At 39.5% G+C, this 17,225-nt stretch overlaps 1 protein-coding gene and 1 non-coding gene across 4 annotated transcripts in view; one reads left to right on the plus strand and one right to left on the minus strand.

The window, feature by feature from the left end:
• BNC2 (basonuclin zinc finger protein 2) overlaps positions 1-17,225 on the plus strand; it is a 453,763-nt gene that overhangs the window by 305,862 nt on the left and 130,676 nt on the right. The window lies entirely within an intron of this gene.
• LOC142137223 (small nucleolar RNA SNORD50) lies at positions 16,091-16,162 on the minus strand. Its single transcript, XR_012687867.1, has one exon. It is a non-coding gene; the product is annotated as a small nucleolar RNA SNORD50 (small nucleolar RNA).

Here is a 17,225-nt window from a genome sequence, read left to right on the forward strand (position 1 = left end):
CCAAATATAAAACGTGACAGATTTGGATGATGTAATTTTAATGTTCTGACTGGAAGATTACCTGTACATCGTTCAAAATACTATGCTTTTCTTTAGTATGTTGTTGTGCCTTAAAACTCTCTTTTTATTTCTTACTGTATTATTAAATTTGTGTTAGCCTTTGACTGTTACATATTCTCCATGCTTTCATTTTCTCTTTTTTTTACCTAGATAATAATTGTTACTGTGAATTGCAAAAATACTTTTCTTAGACATCATATGTAACTTGTGTAGTACTGCTAATTTCAATATAAATTGTATTTTGCCAAACAGTTACATATACAAAGTGCCCTTAATAAAATAACATTATTAAAAGGGTGTCTCTAGTACATTTGTTATGCTTGTACTGAAATCCAGGACCAAAGGCTTGCCAAGTAATAACATGATTAAAGGACACAGCTACAACATGAAATGAAAATGAAAAAAATTCTGAAATCTGAACATTGCAATCTGACCACAAAGTTATCTTATGCCTTCTGTGTCTCAATAACATATAAGAGTTTTAACCCAACCCTTATAGGGTGCATAAAACTCCAGTGATCTATGAGCCTAGACTCCGCAAAGAAAAGCAAAACTGCTTTCAAGTGCCAAAAAAGGTTCTGGAGGTTTGAAAGTACAATTTCTGTGTTTGGCCATGTGGAATTAACATTTGTATGGTTGGATGAATACAAATATCTCTAGGATTAAGGGTTCAAAAATACCACATTAGGGTACAAGACTGCATATGTGTCTAATGCAACTCCAATACTAAGTGGTACTACCATTTTCAAACACCAAACTCAGAAATATATGAAGGAGTATAATAACTGCCTAAATCATATGAAAATGTGGAAAACATATCTCTCTGTCATCCTCATCCTGTAGAGATTAAAGTATGTGATATACGATGTCCATGTCTGGTACAGATTTGGTCTCAAGCAGTTAAAGGCCAAGTAAACCCACTAATAAACATTTGTATGTACCAAATTCTGTGCATTGTTTAGTCAGATAACATACATGAAATACATGAAACATTTATGTTATATTTAGAGTAATCTGTATCTTAATTCTTTGCTGAAATTGATATGTTTAATGCTGTGTAACTTTGGCAGATCTTCTATATCTTGAATCATAGTGGATTGGGGCAGGAATGCTGAGGCAGAAAAGCATCATAAATATGATTGATTTGCTTGCAGTCTCCTAGGTAATTTAATGATGAGATGAGAGGGAAAATTGGTCCAAATATTAAAGAATTGTGCAGTGATATATGTAATTTACCTCCATGTTTCAGGATAGAACATTTTCTTTTTATGAACATCATACATCTCATTGCCGAATCCTGTGTTATGCTAAAGGTGTTTACCTTATTATTTCTATACTTTGCCTTGACTATATTCTGCATTATAGATTTAATGATGTTACAAAAATCCACATATGTTAAATAAAATGTGTAGAATCTTTGATGCCAGTGGGATTTCATGTAATTCCTGGCACTATATCAGAGCAGTTGTCACTTGATGACAGTTGTGTTAAACAGCCGGTCTTCTTGATTCTAGGCTAATAGGGAAAGAAATTCTAAAAATAAGAAATGGAAATTCATTATTAGAGCAAACTTGTTTTCACTGCAATAGCTAACAAACTGAACTTGTACTCATGGTAACTATGCAGTAAGTGCAAGGTGAACAAGCAAATGTAGCAGTGTCGCTAAACTCTACATAAAAAATACATATAAACAAATAAAAATGGATATTTGAAAATAACAATAAAAATGTAAAGTGTCCACAACAAAGTGCAAACGTATGTCCAATTGCACTTAGACACAAGTTTGCACTTTGTTGTGGACACTTCAAATTTTTATTGTTGTTTTAAAATGTCCATTTTTATTTGTTTATATGTATTTTTGATGTAGTGTTTAGTGCCATTGCTAGATTTGCTTGTTCACTTTGTTAATCACGTAGGGAATAACAAAGGGAATAACTATTTCTACTAAGGCAGCTTTCCAATAATGTGAGCGCCTAGGGATACCACACTTTTGTATTTTATTCAAGTGCCAGGTATTCAATTTAGGATTATATTGTTCTTTATTTGCTCTAAAAGCGGTGAGTTGTGTGTCTGAAAGTCACCAATTTAAACATATCTAACAATCTGCATATTGCAGCGGTTATGGCTTTGTTATTTTGGCAGTGACGAACTGGTCAGCCCAATATAATGTAATCATAAAAACTGCAACCACTGTTTCCTCCGAGCTGAGCAATCTAGAAATAAAAGTGTTAAAATCTGAACTCGTTATGAAAAGGACCTAGGCTGGGTGCACTGAACAGCAGATTTTCAATGTTCGCTCTTAATGCATTTATTGAGGGTGGAATTATCAAGCGACACATCACTGTCAATTTTCACCTCCAAACCACCAGTTTAGAGGGTCGAAACTGAAATTGCTGGCGATGTGTGACGACTTCAAAACATCTAAACAGCTGGTGGTTTAGTCAAAATCACCCGAAAAACCCCCAGAAACAAGTCAGGTTTTTTTTAGATTTCTAAAAAGCTAGATTGCTCAATCTACATGCTGTTTGAGATATTCCATTCATAACATAAGAGGATGCACAATTATCTTAGGAATTAGGGACAAGCATTGCTTATTGTTTATTAAAGACAGAAATAATTTATAATGAGGCAAAAATAAAGGTGACAATATTATTTTATAATTAAATTTAAGGAGGTAATATTATTGTATACAGAAATAATAATATACTGCACATTTATGGCACCTCAAGTGCCAGCATGCATTGTGCCAATGTCAAAATAGCAAGTGTTTTTGCTCCTGTTAGCAATCAAATAGTATTGCGCCCTTAATATAATGAAATATTCATATTGCCCCATAGCATAATAATGCAATGATATTTCCCCTTGATATAATTTTAATTTAATTATAAACAAATTGGGCTCCCTTAGTCAATAAACAATGCTTGCCCCATAATTCCATTTTAAAATGAATGGCAAGATAACCCATACAGTATACTGTTTGAGCAATTTTACCTATCAGAAATAATCAAATTTTTTTCTGGCGTTTTTTTCTGGCAGCTGCCAATAAACTTTTTTCTATTTTCAGATTGTCCAGTTTACAGGGAATATTAACTGCAATCCTTAATGATATTTCAAATGTAATAACTTCTGAAATAAATATATCCAGGCAATGAAAACCCATCAACATACAATTGCAATAAAAAGGAACATCTCAAATACTGTTTCATAATTATCACTCTCTGAATATTTAGGTAACATATAATAGAAATATTAAAAAGATTTACCTATATTTGATTAGCTGTGATAGAACTGCAACAATTGTTTCCTTATGTATGTTAAAACCTTGCAATAACAATGTTTCTAATATAACTGGTATTTTGATGTTGAAAATCAAAAGTATATAAGTTTTAAAAAAAAATCCAGGTTCTTAGCTTGACACAAATATAAGCGACATGTACAGGTTACTCAGCATGAGTATTGTGCATTAAAGTGAGCCGCTCGTTCACCCCGTTTCTGTGTCTTCCACACACTGAAAGGATTATCAACGGCCTAAATGCCTTCTGTCTGCAGTTCTGCTGGCTGCTTTGCTCTATGTGTTTGTTCTGATCTCGATGCCTACAATTATCCATGCCTCGATTTCCTTCCTGCTACACAGTAATTCGTGGTTCAGTGCAGGCATTACACGAAGCTAATACTCCAATACTTTAGCACTAATCAATGCTCGCCAACTAAGAACCTGTGAACGCACGGCAATGAGAGGCCAGCCTCTGTTTATCTTGGCTAATGGAACATTATGATAAGTATAGGCAGTGATGAGCAGGTTTAAGCTGAATGATAAATGTTTCTCGGTAACTTTGCAGCGGTTGTCCCGCTTGCTGTGATAGTTTGTGGACTGGGAGCCAGCAGAAGAAATAGATAGGCGGATTTATTTTGTTTTAGGTTGTGCACACACTGTGATAATAGGGTTGATCTGCTATTGACACCACGCTGCTTATCACCTTCTGTGCCAGGGGCTGCAGCCAAGAACATTATCAAAACCTGATTTATATGGATGTATATTTTGTTCTTTGTTAGCACCACACAATACATGCTGTGTCTTAGCAGAAGACAACTATTTTATGAAGAAGTTGGGAGCTGCAGAATGAGAGGGATACTGGGAGGATCACCCCTATCCTGCTGAGCTTAGCGGCCATGCAAACTACATAGTTGAGAATGTCAGGAATGTCACAAGAAACCATTTTTTATTTTTGTTTCTAAGGCTGAACCTGGCTGTTGTTCATAAAAAATAAAAACAAAGGAACATATCTCATACTGCTTTCTGGCTTCTTAGTAATGCTTTCTTTTTTATTTATATCCACAGAATGAATGTGTATTTGGAATGTATGGGCTTTGTGTACATGTGTGTGCGTGTGTTTTCTCTTAAAGTGAATAACTCTTTGCTTGTCTATTCTGTGTTGTGTCTTTCGAAACCTGTGAGCTGACAGATTTAATTAGACTCTCACAGAGCTGTCAGGGTAGGGTTGGCTCTTTGACTCGTGTGACATGGCACTACCGGCAACAGGGGCACCATGAGAACACACGGAATGCAGAACAATAATAGGTGTAATAGTGGGAGTGAGAAGGCAGGGTTGGATAATGAAGGTGGACACAGCAGCCAGTTGGAGGGGCTACTTCACTTGTTTTTCATGACTTTCATCAATTTCTGACCTTTGGTTTTATTGTCAGTGTAAATCAATTATGTAGTTAAAAAATTACCGAGCTATTTTTTTCAAGAATATGCATTTTCTCCTCCTTTTTGTTGCATATACTAAGTAGCATTTTTTCCCATGTTATACATACATACCAGAAACATTGGCATCAATCATCAACCACAAAACTATCTAAAACTCATTACTATAGAAATACAGAGAATTCATACAATTTACTACTAGTATTTTTTTGTTAAAAAATCTATGAATGTTTAGTCTACCCTAATGTATGTGCTATCTGTGAATGTATATACCAGTAGTTTTGGTATGGTATATTCAAGCAGACAATTTATATTACTGTGAATTGCTGACTAATTTAAGTGGCAGGAACCTGTATATGTAAATAAATTAGTGTATGTTATTCCATTCATTTCTATTTAAAGTGAAGAATGTTGAATAATCAGCAACCAGCGTGATTTTAAAGATCTCTTGTTTACTTTTCATGTATCAGTGGCAGACACATTTGTTACTACTGCGTATGAATCACAGTACTGCAGCTTCTTGCTGAAAAATAGCCAGAGTAACCAACATGATGCCACACTCATTTGTGTTGTCCTGAGCTTATTTTAGTGTGTTAACTCTGTACTTTTTTTTTGTTAGTTCTCAGTATTTCATATGTTAAATTGGGACACTTTACATTTGATGAAAACTTTTTGTTTTATAAATTTGAAGACAGCCCTCACTTGTAGATACTTAACTAACTATACACAACTACAGAAACCACCAGACTAAGCATGTATTACCGTATTTCCCCATGCATAAGGCGCTCCCATGTATAAGACGCACCTTACTTTTGGCCCCGAAATTTGGAAAAAAAATATTACGGTAGCTGTCAAAAAAGGCAGGGAGAGTGTAATGGCCGGCTGCTCTGATAGTGATCAGAGCAGCCGGGCAGCACACTCTCCCTGCAATCGCTGCCACTGTGCCTCTGTCCCCCTCCTCATGGATCCCCGCTGACAATCTCTGCCTGTCCTCGCCTGCTGGATCCCCGCTGACACTCTGCCTGCTGGCTACTGCATCCCCGCTGACAAGCTGCCTGTTTCCGCCTGCTGGATCCCCGCTGACACTCTGCCTGCTGGCTACTGCATCCCCGCTGACACGCTGCCTGTCTCCGCCTGCTGGATCCCCGCTGACACTCTGCCTGCTGGCTACTGCATCCCCGCTGACAAGCTGCCTGTTTCCGCCTGCTGGATCCCCGCTGACACTCTGCCTGCTGGCTACTGCATCCCCGCTGACACGCTGCCTGTCTCCGCCTGCTGGATCCCCGCTGACACTCTGCCTGCTGGCTACTGCATCCCCGCTGACACGCTGCCTGTCTTCCGCCTGCTGGATCCCCGCTGACACTCTGCCTGCTGGCTATTGCATCCCCGCTGACACGCTGCCTGTCCCTGCCTGCTCGATCCCCGCTGACACTCTGCCTGCTGGCTACTGCATCCCCGCTGACACGCTGCCTGTCTTCCGCCTGCTGGATCCCCGCTGACACTCTGCCTGCTGGCTATTGCATCCCCGCTGACACGCTGCCTGTCTCCGCCTGCTGGATCCCCGCTGACACTCTGCCTGCTGGCTACTGCATCCCCGCTGACACGCTGCCTGTCTTCCGCCTGCTGGATCCCCGCTGACACTCTGCCTGCTGGCTATTGCATCCCCGCTGACACGCTGCCTGTCCCTGCCTGCTCGATCCCCGCTGACACTCTGCCTGCTGGCTACTGCATCCCCGCTGACACGCTGCCTGTCTTCCGCCTGCTGGATCCCCGCTGACACTCTGCCTGCTGGCTATTGCATCCCCGCTGACACGCTGCCTGTCTCCGCCTGCTGGATCCCCGCTGACACTCTGCCTGCTGGCTACTGCATCCCCGCTGACACGCTGCCTGTCCCCGCCTGCTGGATCCCCGCTGACACTCTGCCTGCTGGCTATTGCATCCCCGCTGACACGCTGCCTGTCCCTGCCTGCTCGATCCCCGCTGACACTCTGCCTGCTGGCTACTGCATCCCCGCTGACACGCTGCCTGTCTTCCGCCTGCTGGATCCCCGCTGACACTCTGCCTGCTGGCTATTGCATCCCCGCTGACACGCTGCCTGTCCCTGCCTGCTCGATCCCCGCTGACACTCTGCCTGCTGCATCCCCGCTGACACGCTGCCTGTCCCCCTCCTCCTGGATCACCCCCCCCCCCGTTGCCCCTGTAACGCTACCCCTGTATAAGACGCACCCAGGTTTTGGACCCAAAATTTTTGGGAAAAAGGTGCGTCTTATACATGGGGAAATACGGTATATGAATTCAGAGCTAATATAAATGTAGTGGTTAGCACTTCTGTCTCACAGCGCTGGGGTCATGAGTTCAATTCCCGACCATGGCCTTATCTGTATGGAGTTTGTATGTTCTCCCCATGTTTGCGTGGGTTTCCTCCGGGTACTCCGGTTTCCTCCCACACTCCAAAAACATACTGGTAGGTTAATTGACTGCTATCAAAATTGACTCTAGTCTTTCCCTCTGTCTGTGTGTGTGTATTAGGGAATTTTGATTGTAAGCTCCAGTGGGGCAGGGACTGATGTGAATGAGTTCTCTGTACAGCGCTGCGGAATCAGTGGCGCTATATAAATATATGGTGATGATGATGATGATTCATATAAAATTATTTATATAGGCACTTTTGGAGACAGTGGGGCAGTTTAGCCATAAATATCTATTCACCAGAAGAGGAGAGAGATAGACATTATAGAAGGAAAGATGAATCCTAACCATTTGAGTAATATGCTTGTTGCTGTCAATGTCCAGGAGCTTTAAAATAAGAGAACAAATACAATCTAGTGAAATTAAAGCGATCAGAATGGAGCCACATTGCCTCCAAGCCAATTATAATGGCAGTACTTCAACAAGTAACAATAAAGGTTTCATGCAGGAATTTGATAAATGATTAATGCTTATGATCTCCATTCAGATCCTGCATGATGATATGCTCTGCTATACCAAAATATTTTAATGGATGAGGGTTGAATCATACTGTACATATTTAGCAAGCACACATTGTGTCTCAGAACAGCAACCCACCATGTATTATGTGTACAGCAAATTGAAGCTGCAAATTTACATTCCATCCAAACTAACTGCACCAACCTACCAAAGTATACAATGTAGATATGCTAGTATTAACATTCCACCATGTTATCCTAACTGTCTCATTTTCTTTATGGAAAAACAGTGTATCTGAGGGAATGTTGTCAATTTGTATTTTCTTTTAAAGCATAGTGGAAATGAAAATGCTTTTTAAACCATACTTATGAGTAATCTTAAGCGAGTTTTTAATTGTTGTACATCTGTTAACCATTTTTATGTGCTGAAAAATGTATGTGATTGTTTTTATCATCAATAATTTTGTATTGCAACTTTTAAATGTAGGGGGGATGCAGAAAGCAAAAAGGAGAGGGGGATTGTTCACCAACAGGGAAAGATGGGTGGGTTAAAAGGGGGTAACGGACACTATGCTATGTTAAAGCAAAACCATTAAAGTACTTAATAATTAAGCATATACAGTTATAGATTTGAGTCGCACGTGGTTTGGTTAAATTGAAAGGTGTGGGGTCTGAGTTGTTATTTGGCAGATTATTGAGGAGTCTTCTTAATAATGGGGGAAAGAACTGCACAGTATAAGGTATGCCTGAGAAGCTTACAAGCGATGTATTTTAGTTACAAATTTTAGTTACATACTAGTTGGGGGAGATAGATTTTTCCAATTTTGGGCTATTGCAGCCCTTGTTGTTATCAATATATGGCCCATTAAATATCTATTATGTAATAAGATTTGGGGTGGGTAAAGGTGCGTGCAATTGTCATAGCATTTTCATAGCATAGGCCATATGTATTTAATGAATACATGAACATCCTATGTACAAAAAATGTTTTGTAAAATACCGGCTGCTTAAAGAAGGTTTAGAGGCTCATACCTGGAGCATTCAAAGTATGATCTCAGAACCTCCTATATGCTTAATGAGGGCTCCTATAGAACGTCATTATTTTGTTATATTACCAAGCGTTAATGCTAGTGAGTGCTGAAGGCAATGTTGAACAAGATGCAAAGCAAACACTTGTCATAAAGTGTGTGCATACAGCTCCATTTGCTTACATTATTTGTTGGACTATTAGCATTAAAGGGCATTTAGCAGGCTTTAAGAGCGTGTGGTGAATGACTGATTTCAGCACCTCTTGTGTAAGAAGCCTTACACAATTGCAATGCATTACATTACATTGCTTTAGGGTTTGATATATAAGATGATTAGCTGCTGTTGGAAAATAACTTGTTGTCATTCAGATGAATTTGTAAAATGTTGCCATAAAATGTAAAAATATTCTAAAAAAAAAAAGTATTAAATTTGAGGAACTTTACTGTTGTTTTTCATACTGGTACACATTTGAAAGAAAACAAAGAAGAAAAAGCTTTATTGAAATTAGAATGATATGGCGGTGTATAGTGTGGACTCATTAAGGCTTTACCACTCACTGATTAGGACAGCGGTTCCCGAACTGTGCACTGAGCTCCCTGGAGTGCCGTGGCGATCTCACAGGGGTGTCGCAAATATGTAAAATACTTACCAGTTGTATGGCACCCTCCTCCCCTTCTCCCTGCCCCGTTAGCACTGACATCATGCCTGACATCAGTGAGGAGCGGCGCAGTGAGGAGCCAGCAGAAAAGAAGACAGGAGAAAAGAGAAGAAAGGAGGGCAAGTAAAAGGTAAGAAAATGAATGGAGGATGAAAGGGGCAGTGTAAAACAAGGGTAACTGATGAATGGGCATGTGATATTGTGAAGGGGCACAGTGTTAAGATGAAGAGGCACAGTGTGATGATGGAGGGACAAAAGTGACAGTGAAGGGGCACAGTGTTAATATGAAGAGGCACAGTGTGATTGTGAAGGGGCACAGTGTTAAGATGAAGAGGCACAGTGTGATGATGGAGGGACAAAAGTGACAGTGAAGGGGCACAATGGTAATATGAAAAGGCACAGTGTGATTGTGAAGGGGCACAGTGTTAATATGAACGGGCAAAAGTGACGATGAAAGGGCACAGTGTTAATATGAAAAGACAAAAGTGACAATGAAGGGGCACAGTGTTAATATGAAAGGACAAAAGTGACAATGAAGGGGCACAGTGTTAATATGAAAGGACAAAAGTGACAATGAAGAGGCACGGTGTTAATGTGAAGGGACAAAAGTGACAAAGAAGGGGCACAGTGTTAATATGAAGAGGCACAGTGTGATTGTGAAGGGGCACAGTGTTATTATGAAGGGGCACAGTGTGATACTGTGAAAGGGCATAGTGTTATTAAGAAGGGGCACATGATATTGTGAAGGGGCACATGTGATATTGTGAAGGGACACAGTGTGATGATGAAGGGACAAAAGTGACAAGGAGCACATCCTTCATGTATATTATTTTTGCAAACAACTTAATAATTATTTCTGTCCTGACCTAAATACTTATTACATTATTTTAAAACAACTACTTAAAAAATGGGACTGCTCAGCAATTATTTGGACGTAGGGGTGCATTAAAAAAATTATGGAGACCCTAAGGGTGCCTCAAACTGAGAAAGTTCGGAAACCACTGTATTAGGAGCATAAAAATAGACCCACTGAGCGGTATAGCCCTTGAGCTTTCCTTCTGTGTACACAAAGCAAATGTTGTATAATAAATTCCCAGGCGATGCTAGATTGCGGACCTTAACAAATATTATACATATGTGTATTACCTATTACCTTACTCCCCATTGAAAGCTAGGGGTGGGGGGTTCTTATAGTTTTGAGTCTTATAATTATACTTACATGTAACCTTGAAGCTTTCTTTGTGTAAAAAAATATATATATATATATAATCACATATATTGAGCAGAGTTAAATTGAGATCAGTACTGAATACAATACAATATTTTTCAGGGTTCCTTATGCCTAGTGAACCAAAAGGGTGCAATGACAAACTGCAAGAAGTGCATTTCAAGGTGTATACCCACTACCCAGTCCTGAAAATCTTTATGGTGGAAACCTTTAATATAAATTCATGTTTTTAATTAAGCCCGAAAGTCAAGAGGCATCTTTATTACATGTGTGAATGTTTTTATCGCAGCGGTTGAGGTTTGCCTACAAAAACGCGCTTTTCTGTAAAAAGTGAAACTGAAAGGTGCAAAATGTGTAAAACTGCTGAAAAATCAATTCCTTCTGCAGAAAGAAAAATACTATGTGCCCCTTGGAAACAGGAAACTCCTCTGAATGCACCTTCTCCATAAGTTCACATTTAAATAATCTTGTCCTGCAAAACAAAATTATTATTTTTTTCACATTCTGCATAAGTAAACTAGGCTGTAGTCTGTGAAGTATGCCTCAGACTGGAATGTTATATTGATAACCATTTATTAGTTTCTTTATATTCCCATCCCTGTCCTATACAAAGGAATTTTACTTTGTAACAGAATAACTAGCTTTGCCCAAAAGCTAAATTGGTATCTTTACTATTCAAGTGTGGATGGACTAGGCATCTTTTCCAGTGACTGATGGCATAATAATCACTGCAAAATACTATCTGACTGGATGAGAAATGTAAAGTGAATCTGGATGATAGTGCAGATTTACTCTCATCTGTCACGGGGTATTGGGATATAGAGTGATGGGATTGTGGATTGTGCATTTGCATGTGTACAAGGGTAGGAGCAGGGCTGCAATAAATGCATTTGAACATGACAGTAAATGTGACTGTATTCTTTATAGATTCTCGCATATTTCCCCAATGTAGACAGCTTCAGTGTCAGTGATTCATTGTTCAGTATGAAGGCAGAGTTTTGGCCATTAATATATTTAGACAGGAGCAATACGTATTTTAAAAGTTCTTGTCTAATCCTACAAATCTGCAAGATTGATATAGATAGAGGGAGCAACCATAAAGTCAGCAAGTTCCTGAAGTGAATTGTGACACATGAGTACGGGTCTTGCATCACTATTAAAATTTTATCTAAGTCTTGGCGTTCATATGCAGCTTATGACACAGATGGCAAGTGGCGTGCTCGTATCGGCTTTTTTATAACTTCCGCACCTGTGTCTTGAGCCAGCAGTTTGTCAGCTTAAGGTTTGGTTCACAAGGTGATATAGCTTTCTGACTTGACATTAATTGACCTGCCAATGCATGCTATTTATTTGTATGAGTAGTGGATCTGCATGTTTACAGAGTTGTATTGGTTATAGCGTCTTGTGCTTGTGCATTTTGGTGCCTTGTAGCTTGCATATCAGTGGAAGCATCCACTCTCAACCACCAGCAAAGGAAGGACAAATAGCATCTTTTACTGACTTGACTTGACTGGTAATGTCCTGGTGCTTAAATGTTAATCATTCTGAATACAAATTATATTACACCTCAATGTAATTTGGTCAAAATCATCATGATCATGATTACACATATATTTAATTTGTCCACAATAGATCATACCATGGCCTTATTTTCCCGTGTTTGCGTGGGTATCCCCCATGTGCTCTGGTTCCCTCCCATTCTCCAAAAACATACTAGTAGGTTAATTGGCTGCTAGCAAATTGATCCTAGTCTGTGCCTCTTTGTGTGTGTGTGTGTGTGTGTGTGTGTGTGTGTGTGTGTGTATGTTAAGGAATTTAGACTGTAAGCTTTAATGGGGCAGGGACTGATGTGAGTGAGTTCTCTGTAGAGCGCTGCGGAATTAGTGGTACTATATATAGAGCTAATGATCATATTAAGGCAGGCTACCAAATTGGATCCACCCTGAAGTAGGAGACTAGTGAAGTACATTTATAAAGTCATACTGGTAAGGTAAGCAAAGGATTTTCTTGATAATAAGTTAACAGGACATACTGCATTGCGTCATTGAAGGTTTTACCTACTGTTTCACATATTGTAATATTTAATAGGAAATTACTTTTTGGTGACATATTCTGATTTACAGATGTATCATCTTGCATGACACCAATGATGAAGGACACACACCAAACACATGAGTCAATGTTAAAACTGTATGAGACAATGGGTGTCCAGTGTGTGAGACAGCCTTGACACTAGTAAAGTTCAGTGAATCATTATTTTGCAATGAAGTTCTTTTGGGATATGAAATGATGCTGTTGTGGGCTGCCCCTTTAAGTATCTTGTGGCTTTTTAGCACAGCTGGTTTCAGATGCGTCTGCCTGATTCTGCTTGGGTTCCCTTGCCAAAGCAGGGCTGTCACAGCTGGTAGTACTTACGATATTTGCTGGAAAGTATGTGATTCATTAGTTGGGGCCGTATGTTTTTCACCAGTTCTGGTCATGTTTTTGTTAGGATGTGGTAAAAAGCATAAGCAAGGGGGTAAGGGACAATGGAAATATGTGACTTGTTAAATATTGGCCTCAAACACTTATTAGCTTACACTGAACACTGTAAAAAGTAGAAAAAAAAGTCTATGTTAACTCATACACCAAATCACCTAATTCTGTTCTTTAGAGCATAAGCTACATAGTCATGTGGAACAAACTGTACATTCTGGTTTCTATCATGTTGTTCTCTTCTTTCTCTTTAGAAGAATAAGTATTACAAACAGCAGTAGCTTTGTGGTGACTAAGTGATAAATGTAATACATTCATTTACTAAATAAGTGCTGTCAAAGATTTTTCTTTTTTATTTAATGAGAAGAATTGTTTATTTGTTATACATGTTTGTGAGCTGGATCTCATTAAAATATGTAAAATCTGTTGGTGTTGTAGCTAAGCTCTATTTCCAGAAATCATCTACATGTGAGCATATTCTAATGCTCCCCCAAATTTGATCCTTTCTAAACCCCATCCATCCAACTATCTCAAATAATCTCTACAACAGTGATTTAACTATCACAAGAGAAGCCCATACAGCATCTATGCGGTCCAGCAGTGAGGAGGGAATAGCAATACTGACCAGTCCACAATGGACGGCCCAACGGGCCCCACTTTGCTTTTCTGAGCATACACAGGGAAGCCTCAATTGGGTTTTCAGATCTAGTATTGAAGTCCCCCCTCTCTTATTCAAAATAGCATAGCTGGGGCCTTCAGAGTAAATGGGCAGGTATCGCTGGGCATACCTTTAAGCTTTGTTATAGGGCCCTGTGATTGCATGTTATACCTATGCGCTATGGGTGTAACATGCTTACTGGGTGTAACCAGTTTTGTATCTCACACGTCTTAACTTGAGATTGTATGTATTATATATTTACTCACACTTTTAAATTGTAATCTTCCACAAGCAGAACCCTTTTTAATGCTGACTACATGTTGGTATTTGCAATTGGCCCGATATAATAGCATGTCACTCCATGCCTTCTAATAATCCGACAGAAATCATTATCATGCATCATTATCAAACATGCTTGAATTGGAAGATGACCTCTCTTGGCCTGTGTGTGCCTGTGGTCATCTTCCAAGCACACAAGCAGGACTCTATGATGCCAGAAAAGACCCGACTGCTGGATCTCATTTGGTCAAATTGGGCTCTGATCCTGCTGCTGTGCACACAGACTGAGCAGGAATATACAGTGAGTGACTGGCAGAACACTTGTGTTAGACTGTAAGTGTAGGTCAGTTGATGCCTGTGTATCACTGTCTGTACACCTACCTATTTTAAAGCACCATGGAATATGCCTTGTGTTCTATAAATAATAATATAATCTATTTACCTAATCACTGTTTTTAAGTGTGTGTGTGTGACCACCTGATGTTCATTATGCAGTATAAGACATGTTTGTGATATATCATGAACACTCACAGGAATATAGCTTAAAAAAAAGATACTGCTTAAAACATGCATGAAATCTGCTTCTTAACTGACAGCTACCAGAGGCCTGTAATTTGGTAAACATTGAGCTACTCCTAATACACTAGGGCTGATTATGCCCATACAGCAAGTGTGTTCGTTAAAGGTATTATAGCGACGTTCCTACTCTCACTCCTGTCGCAACAAGTCCCTCCCGTATCTATTAGAATGACCTGTGGCACTGAATTTTTACCTGCTCGAATCCAGCTTGTACTGCTGACCTTTGTCAATGCGGTAAGGAGCAAAGCGGCTTCTTGTGTGCTTGTCATATTTTCTAGTTTTTTTCTAAGTGTATTGAATGGCAATGAAGCTGTGGGCGCAAGGGAATTCATAAACCTGTTCTCACTTAAATTAGGATTCTAGAGCCTTGACTGGTCGAGTTTTCTATTCCCTGCCAAAGTGTGCTATTCTGAATTATAGACTTTCTTTTCCTAACAATTGCTATTTCAGTAACTCAAATAAGACAGTGAGACCTACCTGGAAACTCTTAGGGGCTGATACTAACACTCAGGATTTTAAGTACATTTTAGGGTTACAGTGCTTTTGACAAAACTTTTAGCATCTCTAAAGCCTGTCTGCTGTTAGTGTCTATATTATACAATTATTTGTCCACATAGGTGGTTTTTTATACTCATGCCAAAGATGTTTATATGAAGCGTTCTTGGAAATATTGATTTTATATCATTGCTATTGTAAGTTTTGTATAATAAAGTCAGTCAGCTTGTTTGTAAAGTTTCCAGCAATGCATTACACTCTTAGTGGTTAGTAGTTTGTAGTAGGAGACTAGCATCTGCAATGTTTTTCAATACAATAGAGACATCATTAACATGCAATGTCTTAAGTAAGGCACAAAAAAAAGCTACTGTCATCTAGGGGTGTGCACCGGCCACTTTTCGTGTTTTGGGTTTTGGGTTCTGATTAGCTTGAGGTTTTGGGTTCTGATTTGTTTTGCCAAAACACCCCATGAAAGGTTTTGGTTCTGATTTTGGGTTTTGGGTTCTGATTTTTTTTTTTTTTAAAAAAAGCATAAAAAGTGCTAAAATCCATTTTTTTGTTTTTTTCACTCCTACACTATTATTAACCTCAATAACATTCATTTCCACACATTTCCAGTCTATTCTGAACACCTCACACCTCACAATATTGTTTTTAGGCTAAAAGGTTGCACCGAGGTAGCTGGATGACTAAGCTAAGCGACACAAGTGGGAGGCACAAACACGTGGCCCAACACGTGGCAGGATCAGTGGACTTAAACAGCAGTACCACTGGACTTATACGGCAGGATCAGTGCCTTGCTTGCAGTCTCCTAGGTAACGCAAATAATCTCTACAAATATGCACACAGGGGCATGGCCAGTAAAATATGGAACACATACTTTATGGATAAACAATGTCAATACACTTAATGCCGAGAAGCTAACCAAATAGTTTTCTCCATACAAGATACTCCCAACTATTCACTGTACCTAGCTTTTATCACCACGTAAATGAACTCAGCAGTCAGATCCATAATAAAGTGTGTCATCACACAAGTCAGGTTCGGGATAGACTCATCACAGTTCAGGTAAATTTAAGTTTGACATTTGCTATAAAACAAACACACAAATAGTCAATTAGTATGTTTTTGGACATTGGGAGGAAACCAGAGCACCCAAAGAAAACCCTCACAACTCATTAGGAGAACATACAAACTCCACATAGATATTGCCAGGGTTGGAATCTCAAACCCATATGACCCCAGCACTGTGAGGAAGCAATGCTAACTACTGTGCCACTGTGCTGTCAAAATTTTTACAAATTGTTTAGGAATGTTTATAGAGTCACAGTTGAGTAAAAAGTAATAGAAAGACTGTAAACTGTTTTGGGTTTGGGTTTTGACATGCACCAAAAAATAGAAAATCGAGGTATAAACACTAATTTGAATATTTACAAAGAAGATAAGTTTTTCTTTAATTATTTTATACTATGAAACAGTCCCAGTTTTCTGCACCATAAATGGAAATGGCCAAGTGGAAAAGGATTGGGGTTGCCTTAAAACCTAACTCTCATGACAGCTGCTTCTCTTTTGGCTGTAAATACTGACTCATTCTCGCCCCCAGGTAACTTTCTTCCACAGCTCCACTAAAAAAGCTAACCTCCCTCTTCCCTGATCTGAGCCCGACTGAAGATGGCGGGCGTGAGCGGGGAATTTATGCGATCCGAGTCTAGCGCGATCCGACGCGAGACTTGGACGTCATAGCCTCGGTTTCATTTTTTTTGTGCGCCGGAAATACCCGAACAGTGCTCGGATCCCGTCGGATCCGCACTGTTCGGGTGGGCTCGGATTAGCGCAATCCGAGCCCGCTCATCTCTACTGTCATCCACTAAGTTCACATGTCTGCTGTATGTGTGCAAAGATCGATCGACATATGATTTCATGCAGGCAGGTAGAGCAAGACGTATTGGAGGGGTTCTGCACCAAAGTAGACGTTTATTAAGAGCAAGCATCATAAACTTAATTATAGAGGTCAGAAGACCTTAGACTTATACCAGACCAGATAAAAAAGGGTTTACCATCATCAAAGGACGGTTGAATTTCATGTATTTCAATGTATTTAGCATACTCAAATATGTTTGCAAATTGTA

This window comes from Mixophyes fleayi, chromosome 1, assembly GCF_038048845.1.
Source record: "Mixophyes fleayi isolate aMixFle1 chromosome 1, aMixFle1.hap1, whole genome shotgun sequence".
NCBI lineage: Eukaryota > Metazoa > Chordata > Amphibia > Anura > Limnodynastidae > Mixophyes > Mixophyes fleayi.